This window comes from Eptesicus fuscus, chromosome 5 (genome assembly GCF_027574615.1).
Source record: "Eptesicus fuscus isolate TK198812 chromosome 5, DD_ASM_mEF_20220401, whole genome shotgun sequence".
NCBI lineage: Eukaryota > Metazoa > Chordata > Mammalia > Chiroptera > Vespertilionidae > Eptesicus > Eptesicus fuscus.
In genome coordinates this window covers 83,335,634-83,353,898 of record NC_072477.1, presented here as the reverse complement: position 1 = coordinate 83,353,898, position 18,265 = coordinate 83,335,634, and the positions used below count along the sequence as shown (strand labels likewise).

At 37.1% G+C, this 18,265-nt stretch overlaps 1 protein-coding gene across 1 annotated transcript in view; it reads left to right on the top strand.

The window, feature by feature from the left end:
* Window positions 1-18,265, top strand: part of PRKD1 (protein kinase D1) — a 317,805-nt gene that overhangs the window by 183,978 nt on the left and 115,562 nt on the right. The gene's annotated exons all lie outside the window — the stretch shown is intronic.

The window sequence follows — 18,265 nt, the reverse complement described above, 5'->3', positions numbered from 1 at the left end:
TCCCCAGTGTATGTGGGCCTCATGCAGTCCCCTGAAGGTCTGACTAGAACAAAAAAGCAGAGTAAGGGAGGCCAGTCTGCCTGGTCTTCTCCTGCCTATAGTTTGAGACTGGAACTACATATCTCATAGGCTCTTCAGCTTGCTGACTGCCAATCTTGGGACTTGTTAGCCTCCGTAATTACATGTGAATTAGTTCTATATATATATTCTATTGGTTCTTTTCCTCTAAAGAACTCTGACCAACTATTCCAGTGAAGAATTAGTGAAATAGCATAACCCTGAAAACCCTTTGTATGCCCCTTCCTTCACACTGTTTCTTTCTACTGTCTTGAAATTTATGTCAATCATCTATTTGCATTTATTGTTTTTTTATGGTGAGATTTTAAAACTTGAAAATTGGAATTCTTCTGAGGTGGGTAAGTAGGCGTGATTCTTAGCCAAAACTGTAAAACTGTGAAATATTTCAATTACAATTTTAGATTTATCCCATTTATTTAAGGAAATACAGTGCATCTCTTCCTTAATTTTTTAGTAGTAATATTGATAAATCATACCCTGTGTACTAATAAATTAACTTTTATGGAGTTTCTTCACTTATAATTAATCTGTGTCTGAAGCAGGTGTTTATCAATGGGTAAGGATCTTCTTTAGATTTGAATTTTTCATAAAAAAGGAACTTTTCTTACTAACAGTTTTCAAGCATTGTAGTGAAAATGGAAGAAACTTGACACATACTATAGTAAACATTAATTGCACAGGATTAATCTTGGAACAAATATATAAGATTTTAGTATCTTGCTTTATCGTGATTTAAAGACCTATAATTTAAAAATAAATAAATAAATATTATTTATAAAGATGGTTTGGTGTCTTTATCTCTTTAAGACTAGTAGGCAAGGACAAAGTATTTAGTCACATCTCTTAGTTGATGCCATGGCCACCATATAAAATTTGAAATTAACTTTTTAAAACTTTCAAATGTATATGCACTTGCAATAATAGTTATATAATCACTACAACATAGACTCACAAGGTTCAAATCCTAACAGTTATCTCAACTCTCTAAATTATATTTACCTTTTTGTATGAGAACTTTTAAGTTCTAATCTCCCAGTTAACTTTAATTATACAATACAGTGTCATCAACTATAGTCACCCATATTATACATTAGATCATTAGGACTTATTCATTTTACAACCAGGAAATGTTTTCACAGTTCCTTCAAGTACTCACTGGCCTCAAGATCATTTGGGTTCTTCATTTGGTTATCACATTAAACTGTCTTTCCTAATACCTTCTTCTTTGCTTGATAAAGGGCATCACTGTGTGTTTATCCATTAGATAGGAATGATAAACATGCTAGAATGACTAACAGTACTGTTAAGCAACATCTGTATCTTGGATGAGAGTTGAACCCCTAAATGTAAGATTAACAGATTTAGCTTTCATGGTCAATTGGAGCTGTGGTCATTAGTTAATGAAAGTGAAAAGTCAGACGTCAGATAGTTCAAGAGGTCATGACAGGGTCAGTAACCTATCATACTGAAAGATGTATCCCAGGGGTCATATAATGATGATATATAAGCAGCAAGTCCAGGTAGGTATATCAACATTCTGGAAGCCAAGAGACATCAACATTCTGGAAGCCAAGAGACAGGCTAGAATCAGGAGTCCAGAGGAAGTTACTAATATTATGAATTGGTCAGCCAATGAGCATCATATCTGAGTAGGGAGTTAAACCCCAGAAGTTGCAAAAAGTATCTGAAATGGAGGAAATGATCTAGTTTGGAAGTGACAATTGTTAGTTGTTTGGTTGTATCTGGGGAGAAAGTAATTCTGGGAAGAAACTAATGCGAGAAGTGGGTGATGCTGGACTGATAGCTGTGTGCCATGAATTATCTATTTAACTATTATTTATTTTTCTTTCCCACTAGAATAAAGTTCCAGAAGGGCAGGGACATTATCTTTCTTCTTTATTGTATAATCTTTTGTGCCTAAAACAAAGCCTGATACCTAGTAAGCACAATACATATAAGTTACCAGTAAATGAGTGAATCTAACAAATCAGCAAGTTTTGTTGATATTATCTTCCACAAAATATTAGCATTTCTTACTATTTACTAGGGGCCCAGTGCATGAATTCATGCATGGATGGGGGCTATTGGGTCAGGGCCAGCCAGAGGGAGGGGCCACGGTTGGTTGGCTTGGCTGGCCCCACCCATGATTGGGGTGGGGGTGCTGATTTGGTGTGGGCCGTCCAGGGGCCGTGGGTGGTTGGCCAGCTGGCCCTGACCCTGATTGGGGCAGGGCTGGCAGAAGGGGGCACGGGTGGTTGGCCGGCCAGCCCCACCCCCATGTTGAACTCCCGGTCTAGGGAATAATTTGCATATTAGCCTTTTATTATATAGGATATTATAATGTCTGTCTTTCTTCCAGTGCCCCTTTACACCTTCTTGTTTTGCAACTGGTGCAATTGATATGCACCTTCATCCTCTCTCCATTTGCCTGGCAAACTTCTATCGATCTTTCATGACTCAGCACGTATATCCTCTTCCAAGAAGTCCTACCTGAAACACCAACTTTGTGTCAGGCAACTCTTTGTATCAGGTGACTTCTTCAGTAATATTTATCACACTTTATTCATAATAACTTTTCCTAAAGTAGAGGATACTGCGTGAGGAAAGGGGCCATGGTTATCTAACTTGCACATCCTATACAATAAAAGCTCAGCGACTCAATGGTGGAATGACCAGAACGACTGGTTGACCAGTCACTATGACACACACTGACCACCAAGGGGCAGACACTCAATGCAGGGGCTGCCCCCTAGTGGTCAGTGTGCTCCCACAGTGGGATGGCTGACGGGGATGAGCTCAGAGGGCAGGTCCACAGCCGCTCTACTGACCAGGATGAGCAGTGCTCCCACAGCAGGTTGATCCCCACAGGTTACACCCCCCACCAGTGCACGAATCCCGTGCACCGGGCCTCTAGTGTAATAATAACACCATAGGATTTTTGGTAAAGATGATATGAGATCTACTATAAATCACTCACATATTTTAACATTTTTTCTATCATCATCTCCAGTGCCTTGTGTACCATCTGGCAGTAAGTGTTCACTAAATAATTATTGTTGACTATATTAAACTTCTCCATTAATTATCATCATGGGCACTTAACTAGGATTTGGATTTAAATATGATATGGATGTTAATTAATTTAGCACAGTATTTTTATTACTTGTCAATCCAGAGAGGAATTTTATAAAATTAATGTTTGTGTGGGTTTTTAAAATTTATAACTTGAGTGGCATTTAACAACAGTATTTCTGAAAAACACTCATCAGTGAATAAAAATAAGAAACATGAGGTTGTTTTTTTTTTTACTTAATCCCTTCACCCTTTTCACCCATTCCCCCAAACCCTTCCCCTCTGATAGCTGTCAGTTTGTTCTCTGTATCGATGAGTCTGTTTCTCTTTTGTTCATCGGTTTATTTTGTTCATTATATTTGTCTGTCTCTTTCTGGCTTATTTCACTTAGCATAATGCTCTTCAGGTCCATCCATGCTGTCACAAAAGGTTAGATTTCCTTATTTTTTATGGCCAATTAGTATTCCATTATGTAAATGTACCACAGCTTTTTTACCCACTCCTCTACTGATGGGCAGTTGGGCTGCTTGCAAATCTTGGCTATTGTAAATAATGGTGCAATGAACATAGGGGTGCATATATTCTTTTGAATCAGTGTTTCAGCTTTCTTCAGATATATTCCCAGAAGTGGAATTGCTGGGTCATAAAGTAGCTCCATTTTCAATTTTTTAAAGAAATTCCATATATTATAAAGATGATATTCTATAGAATAATACACCTAAAACCTATTTAATTTTATTAACCAATGTCACCTCAATAAATTTATTACAAACTTTTTAAATAGAACATAGGGAATGGAGTTCCATTGAAGTTTAAAGGTTAAAAAGAAATGAGAATATCAAATTAAAAAGTGGACAAAGAATTGAATAGAAATTTCTCCAAAGAGGATACATAAGTGACCAATAAGCACATGAAAAGATACTCAACATCATTAATCATTAGAGAAATGCAAATCAAAACTGAGATACCACTTCTTGATGGCTATAATCAATTAGAAAGCAATAACAAGTTTTGGCAAAGATGTGGATACATTAGAATCATCATGTATTGCTAATGGGATTGTGAAACAGTGTAACTGCTTTGGAAAAGAGTTTGGCAGTTTCTCAATATTTCCCAGCAATTCTACTCTTAGGTATATACCCAAGAGAAAATATTTTACACAAAAACTTGTACACAAATATTCATAGCAGCATTATTAATCATAGCCAAAAGGTAAAATAATTTAAAAACTACATTAACTGATGAATGGATAAACAAAATATGGTATAGCCATTCAATGGGATACTTTTTAGCCATAAAAATGAAGTAAGGACACATGCTACATTGTGGAGGAAGCTTAAAGGCATTATCCTAAAGGACAGAAGCCAGACACAGGTGGTAATGTATTGTATTATTCTATTTCATATTTATATTTATATGAAATGTCCAGAATAGGCACAACTATAGAGACAGAAAGATGAAAAATAAAATAAAATAAATAGATAGAATTTGGCTTTTCTGTTCACCTAGAGGGGGAGAGGGAGGATAAGTGAAGGTATTATGTAAAAAATACTGTGGATGTCTTTCATACACAATCTCAATTGTTTTTATGAACTTTTCATTGCTTGAGATCAGTAGGATGTAATAATTACAGAATCAACGAGCTAAAAATAAGTTTTATTTCTGGGAGTCTTCTTAAGGAAAGATCATTATTCAAATTGATCTTCTGAGGATAACACGTCAATGTGAGTTCTGAAGTGCAATGTGCTTTGATACTTTTGTAACAGACATATTCCATTCCTGCCAAAGAAGAGCTATCTCTTCTTAAATTATACATGTTTATGCAGTGTTATGGTATTCTTTATGGAACAATGCTACATCTTTAGCTTTGATAGGATAAAAATTGCATGGACTGAATTGTGTATGAGTCTATGTACTTGTGTCTGTCTGTGTGTGTGCAATAATTAGTTGGTGTACGAATTATTTCCAGTAGTGTTCAAGAATTGTTCTTTCCATTCTGTTTTTGTTTTGCATATAATGACCTCACAGATTTTTAAAAATATGTTTTTATTTATTTCAGTGAGGAAGAGAGAGAGAGAGAGAGAGAGAGAGAGAGAGAGAGAGAGAGAGAGAGAGAGAGAAAGAAAGAAAGAAAGGAAGAAAGAAAGAAAGAAAGAAAGAAAGAAAGAAAGAGAGAAAGAAAGAAAGAAAAAGAAAGAAAAACATCAATGATGAGAGAGAATCATTGATCTGCTGCCTCCTGCAAGACCCCTACTGGGGATGGACCCCATGCCTGGGTTTGTGCCCTGACAAGCAATTAAACCATGACATCCTGGTTTATAGGTCTATGCTCAAATACCAGTATTTTAATATATTTATTTGAGTTAAGAGTACTAGAAACAACCCCCAAACCCAGCAGAATATGACGATTCACATGTTGCTCTCTGCATGGTCTGCATCCCACATCAGCATTCCCAGAATTTAATTGCCATATGTGGTATTGCCTTTAGTCCACAATTTGGTAATTGTAGTTATAAATGTTATCATGGTTATTGCATGGATGGGGATAGGAGATTTCTGGATTTAAATGACAAAAAGATTTGTGAGCTAAGGATCTGTAAGTGAAGACAAAATACTTGAAGTGAAAACAGACAAAGAATTTTAAAAAATGGGGAAAACTATCATGGATTTGATCACATCACAAATAAAATCTTAAATTTCTCAAGATGCAACTAACCAGGCTATGTTTCTTAACCTCAGCTCAATAAAGTAATATAAAAATCTAAAGACAAATAAAATGTATGAACTTGGAAATTGAAAAAAAAATTAATGCAGGTTTAAGAAAAAAAAGGCAACAGTGAAATTATAGGCTATTTGGAAATGAGTGATGACGAGAGCACTATACATCATGTTCTTTTAAGACATTGCCAGAGTGGTCTTCAAGGCACTTGTTAGAATAAAAGAATGTTTGTAAATAATGAATTAATCATTCCACTCAAAAACATGTAAAGAGAATTAAATAAGGGAATTACAAAGATGAAAGAGGATACTGTTCATGCTTCTAACAATACCTTTGAAAGACTGGATGGGGTTTATTCTAAGAGTAAAGGGTTGAACACTTTCAGTAATTTATTAATATAATTTCCTACATTATTACATTAAAAGAGAAAAAGGATATGATCAACTCAACAGATACCGAAAAATCTTTACATTCTTTCTATGAAAAATCAAAGCAAGTTAGGAATAACATAAACTTTCTTAACTTTATAAAGCATATTTTAAGAAATCTGTATCAAGCATCTTATGTAACAGTGAAATGAGAAAGAATCATTCTAATAAAAGTCTGGAATAAAGTAGACTGGTCTAAGCTACCATTATTAAATATTTTACAAGAGTTCTTAGCTAATTACATATGAAAAATAAATTGTATGTAGTACTAGAAAGTAGAAAGAACAACTATTATTTTTTAAACATTTGATTATCTAATGCTTAAATCTAAGGAATTTAACAGGAAAGCTCTTAGAACTAATTAGAGGGTTTAGAATAAACCATAAATCATTGAGAACTTCATAAAGTAATTAGGAATAAACCTTAAAAATGTTAATGCCTATAGAAGAAAACTATGATGCATTCCTGAAGGATATTCAAAGAAGAGCAAATGAGATGGTTCCATATTCCTAGATGTGACAAGTCAATAAAATATACATTTCAGTTCTTCTAAGATTAATCATGTGTTCATTGCAATCTTTTATTTAATGTTAAAAACTAATTTAGAAGGGAAAGTGTACAAGAGTAAAACTATTTGAGATGTCAGATTATGGCCTTCTTGTAATTCTTAGAAGATTGGGGGATTTAGGTCTGAAACAGAAAATATACAAGATGGGACTACAATATTTTGTTATGCCAGGAAGTAAAGAACCTATCAAAGACTAATGAGTCTTGTCAAAAGGGTACAGAAGCCAACATGTAGGGTCTCTCATTGAATAAAGGTGGTTCAATTTAAGCATATAAAAGAATAATTAAGCTCAATTGACAAAAAGGTATTGAATATATGAAAATCTGTAAGCTCATGATATGTAAGACAAAGTTAAAGTGAAAAAGGAAAAAAAAATATTAACTGAATACCACTGGAAATAATTATGATATTATCAAATTGTTGAAAATAATATCAACTGAAAGGAAAGAATTGACAATTTACCTTGCCTTTTTTGTATTAACTGCATTGCAAAATAACCAGGTAGCACTAGTTTATGAGTATAGTATAAGGTATTCTCTATAGAAATATTTTAATTAACAATGTGGAATGAATGATAAAATTAGAAAGTCACTCTTTTGCAGCCTCTAATGAAATCATTGATTCAGGCAATGTTTATTATTGGAGGAAACCATAATAAAGCTATAAGCTTTAGTTCTCAAATTTTAGTATTCATGAGATTTCTTTGGGGGAACTTTTTAAAACACAGATGTTGGGCTTCATCCCTAGAGGTTCTGGTTTGTTATGCTTAGGGTACGGCCAAGAATATGCATTTGTAACAAATTTCCAAGTGCTGTGGATGCTTGCTTGTTGCAATTTGAGAACCTCTGCATTAGATAAAATTTTGGTTGGGAATTTTAGAATGGAAAAATCAGGCTGTCATCACTTGACTCTACTCATCAATCAGCATTACTAAAGTGGGGCAGACAGATATTGTGGGCCTCCAAATCTTAAACAAAATGAAATACATGGTATTTAAACAGTATTAGACAGGTTTCTGCAGAGAAACAGAACCAGGAAATGGGGGGTTGGGGTGGGGCTGAGGAGAGAAAAGAGAAGAAATTGATTTTAAGGAATTGGTTCATGTGATTGTACAGAATAACAAGTCCAAACTCTTCAGTGTAGGGCAGGAGGGTGGAGACCCTTCCAAAGGCAGTCTGCTGGTAGAATCACCTCATCTTTGGGGGAGGTCTATTTTTTGTTGTTGTTTTTCTATTAAATCCTTCAACTGATTGGATGAGGCCCACTCATATTATTGAGGATAATTTGCTTTTCTCAAAGTCTACTGATTTTGCCCTAGCCAGTTTGGTTCAGTGGATAGAGCGTCGACCTGCTGACTGAAGGGTCCCAGGTTCAATTCTGGCCAAGGACACATGCCTGGGCTCGATCCCCAGTGGGGGTGTGTGCAGGAGGCAGCAGATCGATTATTCTCTCTCATCATTGATGTTTCTACCTCTCTCCCTCTCCCTTTCTCTCTGAAAATATATATATATATATATATATATATATATATATATATATATATATAAAGTCTACTGATTTTAATGTTAATCTCACCTTAAAGTACTTTTACAGAAACATCTAGAAAAATGTTTGATCAATTTTCTGGATACTGTGCCCTAGCCAAGCCCTAGCCAAGTTGACACATAAAAGTAACTATCACATGAATATAAAGTGCTGTTGCTAAAAAAGTTGACCCTGTATCCAATCAAGCTACCAGAGGTAACTTTTTTTTTTTTTTTACAAGAAATATGAGAGAAAGAAGAAAAGGTTAAATGGAAAAACAAAGAGTAGAAATGCTTAGGATTCTTCAACATGCCAGTGGTTTTGAGGGAGAGAGGGAGTGAAGGAGGGAAGGAAGGGAGGGAGGGAGGGAGGGAGGGAGGGAGGAAGGAAGGAAGGAAGGAAGGAAGGAAGGAAGGAAGGAAGGAAGGAAGGAAGGAAGGAAGGAAGGAAGGAAGGAAGGAAGGAAGGGAAGGAAGGAAGGAAAAGGAAGGGGGACTACTATAGACCAAAAGAGATTTAAGAGACATAACAACCAAATGTGATAAATTGAACTTGTTTGGATCTTATTCAGACAAATCAATTGTAAAACAAAGTATTGAAACTATTGAAGGCATTTGTTTATGGAATAGAAATTTCTAAGAAATGAAGTTTTTGTTAATTTCAATAAATGTTGTTATGGCATTTGCTATTATGTATGAAAATGACTTTTTCTATGATAAGTATACTCTGAAATACATAAGCATATAATGACAAAATGTTTGGAATCTGCTTTAAAATACTTCAGCAAAGGAAAAAAGAACTAAAAGGGATAGATAAAGCAAATATGGCAAAAAAACTTGAGAATTTTTTAATCTGATGTTGTGGATGGGAGTTCACTGTACTATTTTTTCCTTCATATTTGGAAATTTTCATAATAAAAAATTTAAAAGTACTTCTGCAAGAATAATAATAGAGGGGCTTCTGGATATCCAAATACATCTACATAATTAAAACAATGTGGTTTTGACTTAGAGATGGGGCAATCAGAAAAATACAGTCAAGAAAGAGACATATTTGTGTAGAAAATTTAGTTTCATTTTGGGTAAGTAGAATAAAGAATGGATTATATAATAAGTGATGTTATAACAATTGAATGTCCTCTTAGAAAATAATATTTAAACAGTCAGAACTAAGAAGCTAGTCTGAAATTTAAACTTCTGAATAATTAAAAGATGTCATATATGTAAAGTACTAACAAAAGAAATGGAGAATGTTTTGCCATAAAAGACAAAGGATTAAGAGTTGGTATATATGTGGCACTCCTGCAGAAATAAGAACCAATGAAATTAATCAAAGGAAAAATATGCAGTCTGGACAGACAGTTCACAAAAGAAGAACTAAAAATGTATGAAGGCAAATTGGAACCTTTTAATAAACATTTGAAAAGATGCTCAACCTCATTTTTAACCTAAGAAATTTAAACTTAAATTAATACAAAATAGTCCTCACCTATCAGATATTGTAAAAAATTAAAAGCCAGGCAATGTCCAGTACTGATGGTACAGGGAATTATGTAGCCTCATATACTGTTTGTTTTTAAATTGTTAGGTAAATTTATCTTTTTTTTCTTTATGGATTAAGGTATTACATATGAGTCCTTATCCCCCGATTGTCCCCCCCACCCCACCCCCTACTCATGCCCTCACTCCCCTGGTGTCTGTGTCCATTGGTTAGGATTATATGGATGCATACAAGTCCTTTGGTTGATCTCTTCCCCTTACCCCACCCGCCCCTACCTTCCCTCTGAGGTTTGATGGTCTGATCGATGCTTCTCTGTCTCTGGATCTGTTTTTGTTCATCAGTTTATGTTGTTCGTTATATTTGTTTGGAAAACAAATAGTTAAAGTTTTTGGAGCGGGCAACTTGCTAGTTCCTTTCAAACATTTAAAAAAGCAAACTCATTGACCATGCAATTCTACGTGTAGCAATCCATTAGTTATGAAATAATTTTACATGTTGTTAGTTAACAGATTAGAAATCCACTATAATAATAACCCATCATCAATAACCAAATAAATTTTGATACTTAATTGACCATGAAGTATTATATAATATTTAGAAGGAAGAATGAAAGAGATCTATATTTATTGACAAGGAAATGTCCTTTACATTTAAGCAAGTGAAAACAATAACAAATTATACTCTGTGGTATGATGCACTGTGTCAAAGGCTACACTGGACCACATGTGTCTGTACTTGCACTTTAGCATCTAACAAGAAAAGGCCTTCCTCATTTCATCCCAAACAAGATTTCTTTTACATCTTGAGGGCAGTGCAGGCTGACCTTTGTGGTTTGTGATTTATGTATAGAGACTTAGCTGCTGTTGATTCTGTCCTTACTTTTAGAGCAAATGGATCTAATTAAGTTGACTGTCAAAACTCCTGAACCAGCGTTCAATGTGATCACATGTTGGATGGAGTGTGTGTGAGACCCTTGCAATGTGAACGGCTCCGTGTGAATGTGCAGGGCTAGAATGATGATCCTTCAGCGAGCAGTGCATACCCTCTCCAAATTTTAAGAGTCATAAAGGTTTCATTATTGAGGAGGTGCAAGGCTAGGATTTCCTGTAGTACTTCAACTTTAGTGACAACCTCGAAAGGCAGGATTTAATTTAGAAGATCAAACTGTATCTACTATCTAAGATTTTTCCTCATAGGTCATTTTTTAATATCTCATTCCCTCCCTGTCAAGCTTGATAGAGCTTGATGAAGCTTGCTTTATGAAATTTCAAAACTGTAAAAAGCTCTTCTTATAAATAATAATGTTACACTTGTTACTTTGCTCTCTTCATTGAAAAATGACATCCTAGGGAATCATGACTACTTCACTTAGTTTTAGTAATTTGAACAATTTTATATAGTATCTCATGATCCAGATAACAGTAATTAGAAACATTTGTTTATGTTTCAAATGTCATTTTTCAGTTCTCCGAAAACTTAGTTTCAAATACCCAAACCTTTGAAATGAGGAAACACTGGGTGAGTGTTTTAAATATTGACGCTTTGACAGGTCCCATATGACTAATGATAATAGTTTTTTAGAATAATTTGAAATATAAGTTATAATCAGAAAATTATATTTATTTCAGTAACGTTTTTTGAGCATTTCTTGTTTCCTTGTGAATTTTGACCTCAGGTCACTTTGGAAATGCATAGTGCATCTTCAGATATTGCTCTACATGTTTGAATAGGCATTTATTCTCAGGTGTTCTGTCTTCTCTGGCATATAAAATTATAGGCTTCTTATATAATATCAAAAAAGTAGAAAGCTGTGGGAGTTACACAATTTCATTATGTCAAGCAGAACTACATTAAAGCTTACTGTTTGTTCAAGTTAAAAATACATTTGATGAAATTGCTGGAGAAATTCAAGCACAATCATGTCAAAAAGAAAAAGAACTGAGTGCGATTACCTAAAATTTTTTGAGTGGTAACAGTATTTTATATTAAAACATTCCTTTCCCAAAAAAGTTTTTTTGCACATAGATTTTTATATGATAACTAGAGGTCCAGTGCACGAATTCGTGCACAGGTGGGGTCCTGAGGGGGGCTGGGGGTGGCCGGGATCGCCCTCTGGTTGGCTGGTCGGATGCCTTTGCTGGCATGGGACCTAGATCCGTCCTGTCCTGCTGACGTTCACGCTGGTTGTCAGGAGCCACCTGGCGACTACTTTTATATTGTTTCTTCCTTGCGGAGAGTCTAGGGAGGGGAAGTGGCCACGGTGCCCAAGGCCAACTTCCAGGAGGCCGGCAGCACTGTTGGGATCATGCTGGTGGTGCTGGTCCATTGGTGCCTGGCCCATTCTCCGGAGATTGGACCTGCAGGACTACTGAGGGAGTGAATGGCTGGTGGGCCATTAGGACCAGTCGGTCAGCTGAGTGGCGCTCCCACTGTGGGAGCGCACTGACCATCAGGGGGAAGCTCCTGTGTTGAGCGCCTGCCCCCTGGTGGTCAGTGCGCATCATAGCGACAGGTCGACTGGTCATTCGGTCGCTTAGGCTTTTATATATATAGATTGTTTGTGATAAGATAGCATATTCTTAATCAGTGACTGCCCAAAAACAGCTTCATAAAATTTAAAATGTTACTAAACACAAATCTGCATATGTGATAGAGACCATCCTTATTTTAGAAAATAGGAATTCAAATGAAATTTTAACTTTTTATTACATGTTTAAGCTGGCGTAGATACATTCAGTTACGCAACAGACGTGCTGGAACTGTGCTGATGCTCTTATTTGCCATCTGAGTAGAAGTGGCCATCTGCCTTGGAGCACAGGGTACGAGAGAGTTTTCAAAAGACCCATCCATAGGGTTTAGCTCCTGATACTGAGAATTTTAAATTATCTGGTCAGCGTAGGAGTGGAGTTTAAATCTGGGTGCATGATTTTCTTTTGTTGACTGTGTCAAAAAGTGGCTATACATGGGCAGTACATGGGCCAGATACAACCTGCAAAAGTGCTTTATTGAGCCAACAACATGTTTTTTCATTCCAGAGCAGACATTTAAAAATATGGAGATTTCACATAAAAATCTGGATTTAAGGGTTTTCTTAAAAACCCAAAGGAACTGGCCCTCACACTCACTATTCCTTGGCAGCCAGTACCCGAGGAGTAGCCTCTCTTCTATGGATCTTCAGCCCTTCCGTTCACTATAGTCATCAAAGCTCTGTTGTCTTCCTATCACCGAGGCTGAGTGTCAGTTACCGCTCAACCTTGTAATTGCACATTATGTCTCTCATAATTCAGAAATTCTTAGCAGAAACTGTATATCTAGCAGATGTCAGAAGACAAAAGATAGGAATGACCGAGTGTTTCAAGATAAATGTGTTGAAATAATATAAAGTGACCCACTTTACCAATTTTTGTATATTTTCCATCAGGTCTCATAGATATTTTAAAAATACCTGCATTGACATATAATTCATACACTATAACCTTTAGTCATTTAAAATTTATAATTCAATGGTTTTCATTATATTCACAGAATTGTGCAGCCATTACCGCTATCTAATTTTGGAATATTCCATCACTCCCAAGAGAAACTTTATTATCATTATCGGTTTTTATAGACATTTAAAAATGGAACCTAATAAACAAAATAATCGGCTTTAGTGCGTAATCCAAATTTTATTTCAAAATTTAAGAAATATGAATTTCATGTCTCACAAACAACTCTTTTGTCCTATCTTTATGTGTCATACTTCATATTTTATAACTAAGCCTTTCATCTTCTCACTAAAATATTGATTTTGGGGGGAAAAGCAGAGCCAAAAAATCTTGTACATAGTTCAGATCATTCTAAATATACTTTCATAATTTGGTGGAGATGTATCCCTTTCTCTGTGATATGGTGATGACAAATTGAAGGAATCTCTGTTTTTTCCCAATTTCTACATTTTTTTATTGTTTATAGTATTACAGATATCTCCCATTTTCCCCCTATCCTCCCAGCCCCTAAATCCCCCCCCCCCCACCACCACCGCCCCAGGTCTTTACTACCTTATTGCCAATGACCATGGGCTATGCATATAAGCATATAAATATTAAGTGCTGAAGAAGTGATCAACAATCATATTTAACCCTTTGTACACTGTTAATCCAACCAGTTCTCTTTAAAGTACTAGCCTCAGTATGAGATGCTGTCTCAATGGAATAGAACTGTTGTTCTCTTATCGCTACTATTTTGGTCGCCCTTTGAGGTGGCCTCTAGCTATTGAGGTCACCATAGAACATATGCTCTCAGAAAGCTCTTATTTGCATGGGAGTCATTTTAAATAAGCTCACATCAGTAGTTATAAACTTGGGCTGCTCATTAAAATCACTTGGGAAACTTAAAAAAAAAAAAAAAACCCTATGCTTTCCCATTACCAATACTTATTTCATTTCTTTAGATGCCATCTGATATGGGCATGCTTTAAAAGCCCCCAGGAGGTTTTAAGGTACAACCAAGTAACTCACTGCTAGGTTAGATAGAATAATTATTGTCCGTGGGAACTGGCCTGATGGCCTGGTGGTTTTGTTATGGATTTTAAGGACTCAGGAAAATAGAGAAGATCCATTGTATAAAAGACCCTAGTAGAATTTTAGGGAAAATAATTGTGCTGCTTTTTAACTCCATTTGAGTTTGAGCTTTAATGTAATTAAACATGCCATTTACTCGTGCCACAAAGATGTATTGAGCATCCACGATGTGCCTGGCACTGTGCCACTATGAAGCTAAAATGGTGCACAAGATATCCGTATAGTTGCCAGTGTGAGACTTGGAGCCAAATCAAGAGGAAACAAGTCACCAGACAGGCTTCATACAGTGCCCTGGGGAAGGTATCTACCCAGAATAAGAGGAAAGGGGATGTCAAGGAAGGCAGTGAAGTTTAAGCTGAAAACTGAAGGGTGACTAGGGCTCATCTAGATGAGATTGTAGGAGGAGAGCATTCTGAGGAAATCAGGTACTCAAAGGCCAGAAGCAAGAGATTGTGTGTGCATTTCACAGAACAGAGAAGTTCAGTTATGCTGGAGTGAAAAGTACAAGGTTAGGAGAGTTAGATGAGGTTGAACCGATAAACAGATCTGAGGATTATAGTCTTGTCATTACCCATACAGGCAATGGTTGAATTCTTGCTACAACTCTGAGAATAGATTGAGAAAGGAGGCAAGAGTGAAGATAGAAAAAAAAATGCTGAAGCAGAAATCCAGGCAAGAGATGATGGTGGTGGCTACAAGTCACACAAGTAGAAGTGGAGAAGAGTAGACAGGTTTTGAGAACAGGAGTCAGTTATTGGGTATTTGGAGACAAAAAAAGGAGATGGGCGCAAGGATTACACCCGTATTTTGGTATGGGCAGTATGGCCAAATTAAAATAAGAAACTTGGGAGTAGAAACACAAGAAGAAGTTGGTAGGTTTGGTTATAAATGTATCCCATCTAAGGCTTCTGTGAACAGAACAAATGAAATGTGCCATGGGTAGTTGGTAATACAGATCTAAAGCTCATGGCAGATATCAGGACTAGAGGAGTATAAACAGTTATAGGATAATTAAACCAGGAGAATATCTAACCTGATCCAGAAAGTGAGAAGAGAGGGAAGTCTGTCTTTGAATGTTTCAGGAATAAACGAGGTTGTGGTGAAAGTCCCTTTCCAGTACATTGCACATCAGTATAACTAGGCTACCGTTCTGGCTTTGCCATTGCTTATCACTATGCCATGGGCCAGTGATCTAATTGTTCTCATTTCATTTTCCTCGTCCATTCCAGGAGAAGCACCTGCCTCCACCTAACTCATAGGTTAGTGGTAGTGATCTACCAAAGATGTCTGTGTCCGAATCCCTGGCACCTGTGAATATGGTAGGCTACATGGCAAAAGAGAATTAAGCTTGCAGATGGAATTGAAGTTGCTAATCATCTGACTTAAAATTTTGGATATTATCCTGGATTTATCTTGGGTTCAATGCAATCACAAGCGGCCTTCAAGATGTAGAGGAGAGAGGGGAAACACAGGACCAGAGAAATGGCAGCATGACAAGAACTTGGCCTAACTTGACTGGCTTTGAAGATGGGGGAATGGGTCCTGAGCCAAGGAATGCTGGCTGCCTCTAGAAGCTGGAAAGGCAAGAAAACCGATTCTCCCCTGGGGACTCCAGGAGGAACACAGCTTGCTGGCACCTTGATTTGAGCTCACTGAGACCCATTTTGAACTTCTGATGTCCAGAGCTCTCAGAGAATAACTGTGTGCTATTTTAACCCACCGAGTTTCTGGTACCACAGCAATAGAAAGATAAAACAAGTATAGGGCAGAGGAAATCAAATTATGGATATGAAATAGTTGTAAAGACAGCAAATGGGTATACAAATAGACAAGCTTATGAGAGCATGTTTATGAGTTTCTCGACTAATTTCAGTGACAGATGTTTAGCATTAGGTGTGGATAAGTTGGGCCAGGTGTGATTGCTTTTATCATTAGTAGCAGTTACTCAGTAACAGGAAAAATGATCAGAAGACAAATGGCACATAAATACACAATTAGCAATGATAATTCTCGTATTGAGATATCAGTGGAGGACTGTCCACATTCGGAGCCCCCTTTCCACTTGGCAGGGGCGTGACTATTCCTGCCACCTGTGTCTTAGATGGGCTTGGGCCTCGAAATTAGCAAGATTCCTTGAGCCTCTGGTGATACCTAGCCTATGGAGGTATTGTGAAGAGTTAAGTATATACGTAATTAATCCCTTTCTCCTCTCCACTTCTAATCTAAACCAGTTTCTCCTCCCAACAAACATGTAAGACACCCAGTTTCAGGTGGGCTTTAGAACAGCTGGTAAAACAACCTCAAGTACTTCTGATACATCATCTTAAGATATTTGGGTGTGTTTTTAAAGAATATTCAAGAAGTTTTCTAGTCTAGTAATTTTTAAAAGCCCTTATAATGTAAAGAAATATGTTGCAGATGGTGACACAGTCCTCCAGAAAGGCACAAAGAGCAGGAGTGGCTGAGCCTGGCATGCCTTCTGTCTCAGGAGGGCTCAGGCCAGCAGATCACAGAATCGGGGTCAGGGTGGGGCTGGGCAAGGTCAGACAGCTTTGGGAACTGGACTGAAGAAGGCTCTGAAAAGAAAATTTTGACATGTTATTAATAGTCAGCTGGTGGTAAGTTCTGTGCCATCCATGGTCAGTATCCATCAGCTCTGTCTAAACCCCAGGTAGAGAGAAAGATAAAAACGATAGATTTTCTTCTTGAGTGTTTAACTGTGCCAGATATTTTCCTAATTACAAAACAAGGAATCTTCAAAATAGTCTGTTAGGTAAGTGAAGTGATTGTTATTCCCATTTTACAGATGAAAAAAAAACCCAACAACTGAGACACAGATTGATTTATGAATTTGGTCAAGATTACATAGCTGGTAATGGCAAGTAGAGTTACATGCCCTAGAGGCAAAGCCCTTAGCTGGGAGTCCAGAGATCTATCAGATAATAGCATTGCTCCAGCCCCAGATTTAGTGTCTTTGGCTAAATCTCTGGGAGGCAATTTGGCATAGCAAAATGCAGTAACTAATGTTGAGGGGATTACCTAGGCAAAGACCCCGGTATGGACAACAGGGATAAGATGCAGGCATCAGAATTGGGGGCATAGAGAACCCTGAGTGTGGAGAAGGCTGAGCAGCACAGTCACAGTTGATGAACATGTTGGAATGTAGAACACCAGCTTAACACCCCTCTACCTTCTCCCAACTGCCTACTCTTCCCGTGGGCGTTCTTCTAAGTGCCTCCACCCAGAGACTAAGTATGAGAATCCTGGTGCTTGCCAGTCCACAGCAGTCAGGCACAAGAAGCAAGTGTGTGTCACCAGCTGAACTGGGGAGCAAACTCTCCACTCAAACAAGAAAGGCCCTAGCCGGCTTGGCTCAGTGGATAGAGCATCAGCCTTAGGACTGAAGGGTCCCAGGTTCGATTCTGGCCAAGGGCACATGCCTGGCTTGCAGGCTCGATCCCCAGTAGGGGGTGTGCAGGAGGCAGTCGATCAATGATTCTCTCTCATCATTGATGTTTCTATCTCTCTCTCCTTCTCCCTTCCTCTCTGAAATCAATAAAGAAATATATTTTTTAAAGTTTTGTTTTTTTTTAAAAGAGAGAACCCAAAGGATTTAAATTAAGAGGAAAGGGGGAAGGGAAGGTTTCAAGCTATCAGTGGGATGGAGGGATGAAGGCTCTGTATCTCATTTCTCAAAACTCTTAAAGAAAGTAGGAAGCCTTTTGTAAGAATTGTGCAAATTGAATCCAAAACCACATGTCTTCCCCTTTATAATACTGTTACTGTGGAAAGTTATTATATGTGTGTCTTTGAA